Source organism: Acomys russatus, chromosome 22, assembly GCF_903995435.1.
Source record: "Acomys russatus chromosome 22, mAcoRus1.1, whole genome shotgun sequence".
In the NCBI taxonomy this organism is placed as follows: domain Eukaryota; kingdom Metazoa; phylum Chordata; class Mammalia; order Rodentia; family Muridae; genus Acomys; species Acomys russatus.
Genome location: NC_067158.1, coordinates 9,000,475 through 9,013,506, shown reverse-complemented (window position 1 = coordinate 9,013,506; position 13,032 = coordinate 9,000,475).

The following is a 13,032-nucleotide window of genomic DNA, read 5'->3' as shown; positions in this document are numbered from 1 at the left end:
TTAGAAAACTGCCAGTTATCATGTCCCAAAGACCAAGAACACAGTTTTAATTCTTGCTAGTTCAAAAGGAACATATTAGTTTCACAGTTATCTGTTAGCTTTCTGTTTTCAGTTTGGGGTTATGCAATCACAAACACAGATGCACCTGTCTTCCAAAGCTTGAACTTGAACTTGTACATGAAATTTTTTTTTTTTGACAACCCAAGTGTGTGTGTGTGTGTGTGTGTGTGTGTGAGAGAGAGAGAGGGGGGGGGAGATTTGTTATCTTTAAGTATAGGTCTGAGAGTAAGGAAAGCCCTGAGAACAGTAGGGCTACAAACACACAGACCAAATCTGAAAAGTGCCCTCAGGAGCCACAGTGGCTAGCCAGAAGTAGCTGCTTCCACAGTGAGTTGGTAAGCTCTTCTGCACCCACTCCCCAGCATAACCCCTACACTTAGTCTTCTCTAAACTTTCTGTGGAGGCTCCAGTGTTGGCCATGAGCTCATTTGTAGTCAGAACCCCAGGTCTCCTAGAGAGCTTTGTTTCCCTCTCTTTGGCAGCACAGTTCCATTCTGCTTAGTTTACAGACTATAGTGTCTTTCCCTTGGTAGTAAAACACTTGAAAATAAGGTCTGCGCTGCATTATCAATTCCCATAGCACATATATGGCATAAAATCAATGTTTGACATTTTTATTTGAATTTGGTCAAGTTACAGATCTGGGGTCCAACTCTGCAACCAAGGCTACACTCATTTGTACAGTGCTTCCTCGGGGATCAGGGCAGGACGCCCTGTTTGCATCTGCCGGTCCAATCACTGCCAGGTTGCTACTTCCTGCCTCATACACCCTCTGTTTCTGTCTCTCTTTTAACCAAAGATGCTGATGTCATCCAGTCTTGTTTCTTCTGCTTCCTGTGCTGGAAGAGGAACTGGAGACAGAAAGGGAAACCTTGCCTTCCTTCATCCTTAGCTTCCTTTTTTCCTTTCTTGGTTTCCATGTTGGTCATGTGGCAACCCTGGGAAGATGCTTCCAGGCTTGGAGGCTCCTAAGATGTGTAAAAGCTCTCCTAAGTGGCAAGGCCTCCTCCACTGCCCTCTCCCTGTCCCCACTCACATTCAGGAGGCCAAAAATGCATCCCGCTCTCTTTAGCTTCAGAAAGTTGGAGCCTAAACCCAGACAGGCCTTTCAGGTTTCTCCGCTGCTGGATTTGACACATCTTGGTGGTGGATATGAAAAGCAGAATCCCAGCTTGACAATAAAGGAAGAGGAAGGAACCCAGGGAAACCCCATGCTGTTGGGCATGAGCTCTGTTCGTTTTCCTGGACAAGCTAAGATGCATGTGGACCACACTCCTCAATACAGGGTGATAAAGTTCAGTTAGGCCAACTCGGATCTCTTTTCCAGGCCTAGAAACAGAGGTCACTCCTATGGCACCTATGCCTGTAGTCAGTCAGAGAGTTGGTTTCAACACAAGCATCTGTCTCCTTGAGTCTTGGCTACTGACCTGGGCTTGGTATAAAACCTTAGCCCACGGATTAAGAGAAGTTTACCCCATATTTGATATTTAGGGGAAAAAAAGCACAAAATGCACATCCTGTCCTAATAAATCAGAGTTCCATATTTTAAAAATATGTAATTAGTTGAACAACTCTTTTCCCAAACTGTTGCTGGCTGTACCTCCCCAGGGGGGAGGGCTAAGCCGGGAGAAAAAGAAGAAAGTAGGGAGGAATGGAGGGAAGAAAAAAGAGGGAAGAATGGGGGCAGGGAAGGGAGGGAGAGGGAGGGAGAGAGGCAGGAAGAGCACCACACAAGCACAAACACTGCAGGGCCCTCTCAGTGAGAACAGGACAGCTTGGGAACACTAGCAAGGTGAGAAGAAAAGGGCGACCACACGCGGAACACACAAGCAGTTTAAATCGTCTTAATGGCCCTGCTATGTGAACTCTTCAGCTGGCTAATAAAGAGATTTTTTTTTTTTAATTAGTACTTGGTAGGTGGGAGGAATAAAGATATTATGATGTCTCATGATTCTCCAAAAGACCATGGTAAATTAACAAACACAACCTGTCTGTGGTGGTTAAGTTCCATAAGCAGGAGTGGGATTCGAGGTCAGACACAGTTAAGGAAAACAATGTTCTAAATAATTTCCTTAGGGGAGATATGAAGGAAAAAAAAAACAAAAAACAAAAAACCAACGAAACGAAAACCAACCAAACAAGCAAAACAAGCTGAAGGATACATTACCAAAATAACCAGATTTAGCTTCAGTTTCCCATTTTTAGCTCCCGTTTGCAATCCCCTCTCTTAACCAGCCCTTTTGTATTAGATGGGGTCAGGGAACTGTAGGCTGCAGCGTTAGCTCCCAGCCAGGGCATTCTGAAAAGCAGCAAGAGGCCCTGGCACTCACCCACAGCGAAGGGCCGTGGGGGACCTCTGCCAGGGAGCAAAACGGACAGGAGGCTGGTTTCCGTAGCCTCTCCAAACTGTGGTCTTCTGAGTCAACTTCACCTATAAAGTCATGGGAAATACAAGTTCTCAGGTCCTACCTAAGACCTCCTGGATCAGAAACCCTGCAGGTTAGGTGCAGCCATCTGTTTTATGTCACCCCTTCGAGTTTCAGAGCCACTGGCTATGAGGCAGATAGATGACCCAAGGGAACTTGGAAGCCAGACTTTGGGGGTTGATACAGGAAGTGGAGGCTCAAAACACAAAAATGTTCGACCCTCCAGTTTTAAAACATCTTTAACGTGTTCCTCTAACTGAGGACTCTCTACGTTGCTTAATTTCACAAGGGGGAAAAACAGTCAGATGCGCTGGGCTTAAAGAAAAGGGAAGCAAGTCCTGAGCTGGCTAGTGAGGCCAGGAATGCAACAGAGGCAGGCAAGTCAAAGAGAGCCAGGCTGGCAATGGCTGATTCCATTATCTTACTGATCAGCTGTGCCAAACAGTTGGCAATCATTTTATTCTGTGCTATATAGTCTGTATAGGAGAAATAAATGTCTGTAAGGTTGTCTTTACAAGCCTAAAAGATTAGATTATCTACCCAAGTCCCTATCCGAAGTAAGATGAGCTGAGGGTCCCACCGTGATCCCGCTGGAAGCCAAGGTCCAAACTCCAAGCTTTCCAGCCATCAAATTCAAATGTTTTTTTTTTTTTTTAATTTTTTCTTCCCTATGAACTATGGTATTTTGGTTCAGAACTTATTATTTCTATTTCTGAACTATTCACAATGGTTGCCCCAAAACACTTTCTTTTCCAAGTAAGAAAAAGTCAGATTGGAATCTCAGGCTAAATCTAACTTTAGTTTGCACCTCCTCTTTGGCCAAGTATAGGAGCTGAGAAAACCCTAGAATAAGGACTCATCTTTCCAGCTAGGTGTGGCATAGATCCCTCTAATCCCAGCACTAGGGAAACTGGGGCTAGCCTGGGCTACATAGTGAGTCTCTGGTTCCTGCACCCACACCCCCTGAAAAGATGAGTGTAGGCTTCCCAGGGTGCTTTTCTGAGACCTATTATCACAGACATGTAGTGACATTTTGAAAAATTGGTTTCCTTAAAAAAAAAAAAAAAGAAAGAAAGAAAAACCACAGAGATATTATAAGAATGTACTTTTCTTTAATCCAGGGCTGTGGGGCTGCTTTGGGCTGTCTGCAGCAGCTGACCATGATTTGCCTCCTGTTCTAGCAGAAGCATGGTTTTGCCAGCTGCAGACAATTTCTGCCATTGTGTGACATTTGGAATTCTGGGAACTTTTCAGAGGGTGAATAAATGCAAGGGCCCCAAGAGGAGGAATTGGTGGTTGGTGGTCCTTTAGGAAGACTGGTTGCATCTTGTTAGTGGCTGTGGTCAAAGAAGAAACAAAAGGAAAGGAATTAGATTCAGGGATTTTTCTAATTTCTCTCTCCATTCTATCCTTGTTTCTCTCCTATCTAGTGTTAGGGGGAAAGTGGAGGAAAGATAAAGGGTGGGAAAAAGAAGAACCCACAGAGTAGCAAAGACCAGCTACATAGACCAGTTACAGAAGAACACGTCACAGTGGCTTCCAGGAACTTTTCCATTTTTGGTAGGGGTGAGGAGGTTAGGGAGAGGTGGAGGAATTCTAGTCCTTGGTTAAAACATAAATCTAGACTCCATGAAAATACAGCAATGACTATTTTCCTGACCCAAACCACCTGACCCTAGGGAAATCTTGTTTTCTGAGATTTATGTGCTGACAATAAAAAACATGTGTCCTATATTCCTAGATAACTTTTTTCCTTTCTTTTCCTTCTGTCTCCCCTTTCTCCCTCCCTCCCTTCTTTCTTTCTTTTCCTTTCTTTTATTTATTTATTTATTATTTATTGTTCCTTCCTTCCTTCCTTCCTTTATTTATTTATTTCCAGATAGAGTTTTTCTGTATAGCCTTGGCTGTCCTGGAACTCTATAAATCAGGCTGGCCTCAAAGTCAGAGATCTGCCTCTGCCTCTGCCTCTGCCTCTGCCTCTGCCTCTGCCTCTGCCTCTGCCTCTGCCTCTGCCTCTGCCTCTGCCTCTGCCTGAGTGTACCACTACTGCCTGGCTAACTTCTAAATGAGGTTACATTAGGTATTTTGACATTGAGTGTCTAGAACAGTGGCTTTCAACTTTCCTAATGCTGAGATCCTTTAATACAGTTCCTCACGTTGTGGTGATCCTCAACCATAAAATTATTTTCCATTGTTACTTCACAACTGTAATTTTGCTACTGTTATAAATCATAATGTAAATATCTGTGTTTTCCAATGGTCTTAGGTGACCCCTGTGAGAGTAGTTAGAACTGCTGGTCTAGAAGGTTGTTGGGTTCTTTGCCAACTCTGAGTTTTAATAATCAAGTAGAAGAAATGTCCATTATCACCTCCCTTTCTAACCAAGTCAGCAGATATAGCACACTTACTGTAGTGTCACCCTTTCTCGATGGCATGTGCTGGCTTCATGACACGTTAGCAGGTTCAGGGCCTATGAGTTCTTGACCATGGGGTTATTTGGAAGTTCCAGAAATCCTTCTGCCTATGGGCTTTTAACTCAGATCTTTGTAGACTATTGAGAGAGCTACCTCACTCCCAACCCTCAATACAGGCTGACCTGATATTTAAAGACAAGATATTCTTATGTGAGAAAGGAGCTGCTCTTCAGATGGTCTAGGGGGTTTTTGAGGGGGCAGGGCTTTGTTTGGTTTTATTTTTGTTTTTTAATGCACTGTTGTATGGAGTTTTTTAATTGCCTCATATTATGAATAAGTAAGTGTGGGATATATTAAATGTCTTATTGCCAAGTAAGGATAGGGACAAAAAAAAAAAAAATAATTCTCTTTGTTATTTGTGATACTAAATTTGCCAAATAACTCACAATTAGTGACAGATATGACCCTTCTTCAGCACATTTCTGGGAGAGCCCCAAGCCTTTCCTACACACGTGTGCGTTTCTATGATGTGCCCCCCCCGGCAGAAATTCAGGCTCGGAAGCAGGCCCCTGTGAGACTGACTGCAGACAAACCAGTCCCAACACACCACGAGTACAAGCCTGAGCTGCACGTGATAAGGTCTAATCTGTATTGAGCCCTTACTCTCCGTCGGGTCAATGCCTTTGTTTCACACGGATATATCATCTGGACTTTATAACGACTTCAGGGCATTGTTTTCATTCTGCAGATGGGGAAAGCGAGGCCTGGAAAAGCGAATAACTTGCCCAAAGTCACTCTGCTGGCGAGAGGCTAGGCCAGTTAACTGAAGCTCTGATATGAACTGAGCTCACCCTCACCGGTGACTACTGTGTCCTATCCATGCTGCTCCCCAGGCATTACTGGTGGGGTCAGTTGGCTGGTTGGCTGGTTGGTTGGTAACCCAGTTGCCTTCAGTCTCCTTTGTTCTCCTCAGCACCAGCTGTCTTTCTGCTGGTCACAATCCCAGCTCTGGCTGCAGTCACACAAAGGCCAGAACTTCAGAAGGTCACTGGCCAGGCCTCTTAGGGATAGTCTCACGCTGTGCACAGGGCTACACGCAACAGCGCTATTTCCTGCTGCAGGCACGGCCCCAAGATGTAAGTATGCTCTTGCCCTCGTTCATACTGACTAAACTTTGGGAAACTGAGGCACTTTAAACACCTACGAAGCAATTTTGTTCTTTAGTTGCTTGCATTTGAGAGGCCAGAAGCCTGGCTCGGCAATGCAGGCCTATAAGCTCAGCACTCTGGGAGGCAGAGGCCAGGCAGATGTCTGGAGGCCACCCTGGTCTACAGGGAGTCCAGGACAGCCAAGGCTACCCCAAGAAACCCTGTCTCAGGGGTGAGGGTGGGGGAGGGGGAGAATAAACCTAAATTAGAGGCCAAAGATGGATATACTTGGAGCTGTGCACCCACGTGACAACTCACCTATTGTCCTGTCTCTCTCTCTTTCTCTGAGAATTTCTGAGCAAGTATGCCCACCCCACATCCAAACCAGAACAGAGTGGGACAGCCCTGTCAGAGTACCATGCACCAATCCTGCCAGAGGTAGGTGGCTACGACTCCTTCTTCTGTCCTCTGGTCAGAGACCGTCGGGCGTCCAGACACCCCCATGCTCAGCCGTGAGATCTCCATACTGTTCATCAATGACATTTAGCTTAGCAAGAAAAGTCTACACAGTACATAAAGAAAAAAAGAGCCTGTGTATGAGCAGCAAACGCACTGACCTCTCCGGCCTAACAAATATTTACGTCAGGAGCAACTGGAGGGAACCATTGTTCTGTGCCACGTTTGTCCACTTAGGGGTCTGCCTCGTCTCTGTCAGAAGACATGACCCCGAGGAATTAGCTCAGGACAATACTGGAGTAGTTGGCTCATAGTCGCCATATTCATCGAGGTTGTTAGCCATAACTAATTTGAAAAGTGTTTCCATGTAACATCCAGGAGTCAGCCGTTTGTTTAGGGTTAGCTTTAACCATGATGATAAGCACAAAGCTGGCATCCTAGAAAGACCACACTATAGCATAGACTTTTCCTGCCCATTCCACACTCCGTCAGTCAGGACTTAGGGTGTGCCTGTCCTGAGCCTGCAGAGGTGGGAACCACAAAGATCCTGTCCTCCTGGGACCTCACAGAAGCTTCTATTGGGAGACTCTCAAGAGATACCCGAGACAGCTGGTCCGGGGGCAGCTTCTCCAAACATGCTGTAACGTAACTGACAAGGATGCTAAGTCACACTGTGTTCTTCAGACACTTGACTCAGATTTTGCTTTACTACAGTAAATCTGTATCTGGAACATGGAAACTTATAGGGACCAGCCATGCTTGCCCAATTTGAAGCCTGCTTGCCAGGCTGGGGAGCATTTTCTTGAAGAGCAAATCTAAACATTTTTATTTGGAGAGAACTGTAACAGTCATTTTGAGTATTTTAGTGGGAGTTTTCCAATAGTGACTAATATGTTTAGAAAATGCCAGGACGTCTAATAAGGAGGAAGAAAAAAAAAGAAAATACATATTCTTTAGAGGTTTGGCTAGAGTGTTTTCCTAAAGCTTAAGCAAGTGTTAAACACTGTCTCCCACTGGGAGTGACTTCAGAGACTATTTTATGTTTCACCCTTCGTTCCCCAGGAAGTACCCATTTCATGCTTCATGCTTGATGCCTTCTCAAAAACTTCTTCAGAAAAATGTACCAATGTTATATCTTTTTTTTAAAATTAGGGCCGAGTGTGGTCTTGGAGACACTGACGTACCCCAGGTTGGTCTTAGCTTAGCCTTCTCTTGCTTCTCGGTTCCCATCTCCCACCCCAAATGAGGGGACTACAATCATTTGCATCCTTCTTGGCTTAAACGTTTTATCTTTTTTATCCTACTATTTCTGTAGGTGCCGTATGGAAACGACAAATTTAGGAATGTTTTCTCACTACGCTAAAATTAGTGTTACAAATTAGTCCGCGTACATTCCACGTCCCCTGACTATACTGATTCTCCATCAGTGTATTCTATCACTGTGCAATTTAAGATTAAAAACAAATGTGGTCCCCATTGTTTGCCTTTCTACTATGAACTCTCTTTGTTATTCAACATGGCCTATTTCTCAATAAGTGACTGAGAGAAAAATCATTGGCCCTAACATTTCAAGAAAATCACTTGTCTATGCAAGGTTTCAAAGTAATTACAATAAATCTAGGCAGAAGAGTAACGGCAAAGAATTCCTCCTCTGAGTCAGAAAGTTCCAGGGCCAAGTCTTCAAGTCCTAATTCCATCTCTTACGAGCTCTGTGACCTTGAATACATCACCCGATTTCCTCAATCATCGCCAATAATAGAAGTAATTAAGATAATGCTTGTGCCACAGCTTGAGTAGAGTTCATCATCACTTATGAACCGCACACTGAAGCTTGGTCCTTAAAGTAAGTGGGTTCAATGTGATGGGCCTTAAAAGGTACCGGGACTCATAGGAGAGTCGGTAGGTTTTTCCCATGGAAGTAGGTTAGTTACAGAGGGTTGACCAGCTCTCCTCTTCTATAAATGCCCATTTGCCTTACTGCTTTCCCATCATATTATGATGCAGACTGTGGCCTGTACCATGCACTTCCAGAACCATGAGCCCAGATGAACCAACCCCTTTTCCTTAGTCCTAGATATTCTGCCAACATGGCTGGGGGGGGGGGGGCAGGGCACAGCTTGTATCCTGTTTAGTCTAGTGCCAACAAATATTAAGATCTCAGGAAGTGGTTGCAGCATTACCAAGGCCTGGGAGTGCTAATCACGTGACAGGTAGGAGACCTCACACATGCTCTCTTTCCTAGTCCATCACAATCCTGTAAGCCAAGGATTTCCAGCTTGGACTAGATTTAGAATCTAGTCAGGAGATTAATGAGAGACCTCTCCCTACCTCCTCTTTGTGTGTATGTGTGTGTGTGTGTGTGTGTGTGTGTGTGTGTGTGTGTGTGTGTGTGTGTGTGTGTGTGTGTGTGTGTGAGAGAGAGAGAGAGAGAGAGAGAGAGAGAGAGAGAGTATTTGGAATTTAGGTGTGGATCTATTTTATCTAAATTTGATTTGGTTTTAGTCACTATAATGTATCTTTATATATCTTTTCACCCATTCAACAAATATTTATTGAACTCTGGGTGCATTACTCACAGATCCTACCTTCAAAGATTCAGTGTAAAAGAAAAATACACAAGAAGTCCAAGATGTGGCAGGTGCTAGAAGAAAAGTAGAGATACAAGCCTAGGGACTCCCAAGAGCTGTTGCTTCTTCCTGGAGAGAGAAGGGTCAGGGAGGCAGTCTACGCTCCATGCAGTTTCAACTTGTTCATTCACTTTCTTAAGTTCAACAACACACAGAGGACCCAGGAGGTGGGAGAGTAGATGAGATCACACGGCCATGAGGTGACCCCATGGAAACTGAAAGGAGGACCTTGGGACACTGATGGTGCTTTAGGTCTTCTTTACAATTTACCATTGTAGGCGTTTAAAATAGGCAATCTGCTTATATGTTAAAGTAAGGTAGAGCAAGAGCAGGCAGAGCCGCCATCAATGCCCAGCCGGGAGATGGACTGAAATTTTCTCGGCCTCTTCGTTCACAAACACCTACTCAACAAGAGACTTGAAAAGATGGTGATATAGCAGCAGGGCGCTGGAGTTCCACTAGTAGTAGTGCCAGTTCTGGGAAAACCTGGGAACGTAGCCCGTGGGTTTGACAGTGCAATCGGCAAAGTTCCAAGGCCTGGGAGAGGAGCAGAGGTGAATTATGGGGGGAGCGGTGTCTACTCGCTCCCACGCCTTATCCAGGGGAAGACATGGTGTCGATATTTGTGGTTGAAACAAAGCCTTCAATGATGCATTGACCCAAGCATTCTCAAAGGCTTTGGGTATCAACTCCTCCCACAGAATACCATAGTCTATTATATAGTGATCTCTGTTACATACATACAACTCAGGTCTTCCCAAGCACTTCCAGGAAAGAAAATTTAAAAAAAAAAAGGGGGGGGGGGTGGGGAGAAGAGCAAGTGCAGGCAGCTGGAACTCTTCCGTAAGTCTGGGGAGATTCGTAGACCATTACCCAGGTGGCTGGCTACATACTCTTTTTGTATGCTTTGAAGGAGGGAGAAATTCCGCCTGGATGTTTTTATCAGCTCAGGATGTTTTGATGAGACAGTTCCATCCTGAGATAAAACCCAACTTAAAGTCACAGCAGCTAAAGCTGGAGTGTCGCATGCTACTTTAATTCAGAGCCACCATACTTGAGTGGCGTCTCATTGGAGAGTGCCTAATTAATTTCAAATTATCATAAATCATTTCACAATTAAGCTTGATTATGAGTTAAAGCTTCCAGGGAGATTGAAATTCCACAAGCAAACAAGAGTTTAATTTATACGCAGTAGCCTCTCAGATACTTTGTTCCTTGGACCCTGGGATCAACTGTTTCCCAGATAAGCATCTTAGGGAAGTGGGAAAATTTGACACTGTTGTTTTACATGGCATGTTTTCAAGAGACACGTCATGTTTGTTTATTTTCACATTAGTATTCAGTAGGGATGTATTCTTCCAAGAACATCTCAAAAGTGTCTCTTTAAAGAACTGTAATTCACCCAACCTCTGACCTCTTGATTATAAGCAGTGCACGTGTGTGCGGCACACGTATCTTCTATACTTTATTTAATGACAAGGAGAGGCCTTGCTTTGTACTGAGTCAAAAAGACCAGGAAACTTCCTGAGTACCCTGGGGCTTGCTCTTCTGTCTTCAGTTTTTGACAGCTTTAAAGCTTCTTCTGATCCCCTTCATTCTAAAGAGAACTAGTGAGTTTGTTTACAGATGTAGTTAGTATGAAACACGTGCAGCTTTCTGTCTGCTGACCCCATTTCATCTCTGTAGTGTCAGTTGATAAAAAACCATCCTTCCTTAGGGTCACAGACATCTTTCTTATCCTAGGTCACAAGTCATTTCCATGGGAGAAATCAAAAGACATTAAAAGAGGTTGTAAGCCTGGTTTTCTTCAAAGAAATCAGCCACAGGGGCTAATAATACTACATTCTGATTAAGTCCCACCAGCTGTGTGACTATTTAATCTGAATTTACCTAGTCCATAAGGCTATGCAACATCCATGAAGGTGGACTTCAGGCCGTGTTACTTACCTCTATATTCTCAGTGCCAGAAATAAGGAAAACATTCAATGAATATTTGTACAAATAGTAAATTAAGGCACATATATTTACATGCATGAAGAAATGAGGGATTTAAAGGAACGTCTCCTACAGGTTTCAGCAAAAAATCCTGTAAGGACCACGCTGCTTACTTGAGGCGCTGCTGTTGAATACCGCTCAGGTGGCTGCTGAGAGGCAGCCTTAAGCTGACTAGAGCTAAAGTTTAGCTCTTCAGTTGCGCGGCCCGGATGCTCAGTAGGCACACGTGGCTTAGGCATGCTTGACGGTGCACATAAGAGAGTATGTCTATCACTGAAGACATTTCTATTGGCACAGTTCAAGTCATTCTAAGCCTCGACCCCAGGAGGCTATGATTTTTACATGTTCAGTCTGATCATTATTATTGCTGTCGTTTTAAATGTTAACTGTGTGGCTTAAGACATTTTCAAAAAAAAAAAAACTATTTCCACTCATTGATGGAACTTAGTCCAAACACTTCTCGTTTCTTCAAAAAGTCCAATAAATAATCTGGCTACTTTGGATTATAGAGGTCTAAGGGACTATTTATTATTCTGTATATTTACCTAAGCACCCAGAAAAATTATTAAGCTTGAAAGTACCCCACCTCTAGTCTTATATACTAGCCAATACACTCTAGCCCCTCCTCCAGGCCTTGATCAGCCAGGGTAGAGATGCGTACAACAAGCTGCAGGGAGGGGCTGGATACCCGTGTGTGGCTCTCCTCACCCTGCCCTCCCTTCTGTGAGAGGATAGAAAGAGTCCAGGGCTTAGTGGATCTAATCTTTTGCAAGTGGATACAGCTAAAGCCTAGGATGACGGGATCTGCCTCAGAGGACAGTCCTGCAAAACACGAGTCCACAGAGTCACCCTCTGACTTCATATACAGAGGCATGTGTGCACCACAACACACACACACACACACACACACACACACACTGTAAAAAGATTAAAACAAGGGTTTTAGTTAATTCTATTTTTAAATTATAAACAGATATTTTCTTTTGGGAGAACAAAGTTCTCAGAGCTTAAGAAAATTAAATTGTGGGTTGATACTTAACCAAAAGTAACTATTTTATTTAAATATGAAGTAAGGAAAAATCTCTCTCCCTCCAGCCCCACCCCTTCACCCTCCCGTGCCCTCACCCTACCCCCCTCCCTCCTTGTACATGCCAGCCATGTGCCCAATCATCAAGTTATTTCCTGGTCCCTAGCAAAATATCTTTAGTACAATAACTGTTCATAGAAGCTTGAGAGAACAGGGAGGATGCAAGACTGTGCTTCATGCCCCGGTTTCTGTGCACAGTCCAGGGTGCAGCCCGAGGAGCAGACCCCTGCAAGTGCCAGCCCCACTTCCCCGTATCTCCTTTCGGCAGGCAGGAATCTAATCCCATTTATCTCCATAGCACCACAGAAAAAGGGAGGTTCTATCAAACATATTAATGGTTACTTTAACCAGTATTTTAAGTGGTTTTGATATACATTTTTCCCAAATCCAGCTTTTGAATGAGTCATTTTACTGCACATTCTGGTTTCAGTTAAGTTAACCACTGAACACAGCACTACTTTGAATTAATTATTTACATTGAGTCTTTGATTTTTTTTTTTTTTTTCTGTGTGCAATCAGCCTTTATGTCTCAGGATTTTTCAGTTTCAAAATACGTGTCACACGTGACAAAGATAAGATTGTGTCATTCGGCTACTTGGCCTTTGGAGCACCCAGGTCTTGCTTCACAGAGGACAAAGCTATGAGGAAATTTATCTATAAAAGACTTGGGGTAAAAGCTGAGAAAGCAGGGGCCAGCTAAGTTTTTTTTTTTTTCCCTTTGTTTTTTAATGGAAGAAATGAAGTCTGTTCTCCTTGTCCGGTGACTTTTACATGGCTATCAGAACCAGCACCCTCTTTTTAATTTGTCCTCTTAGACAC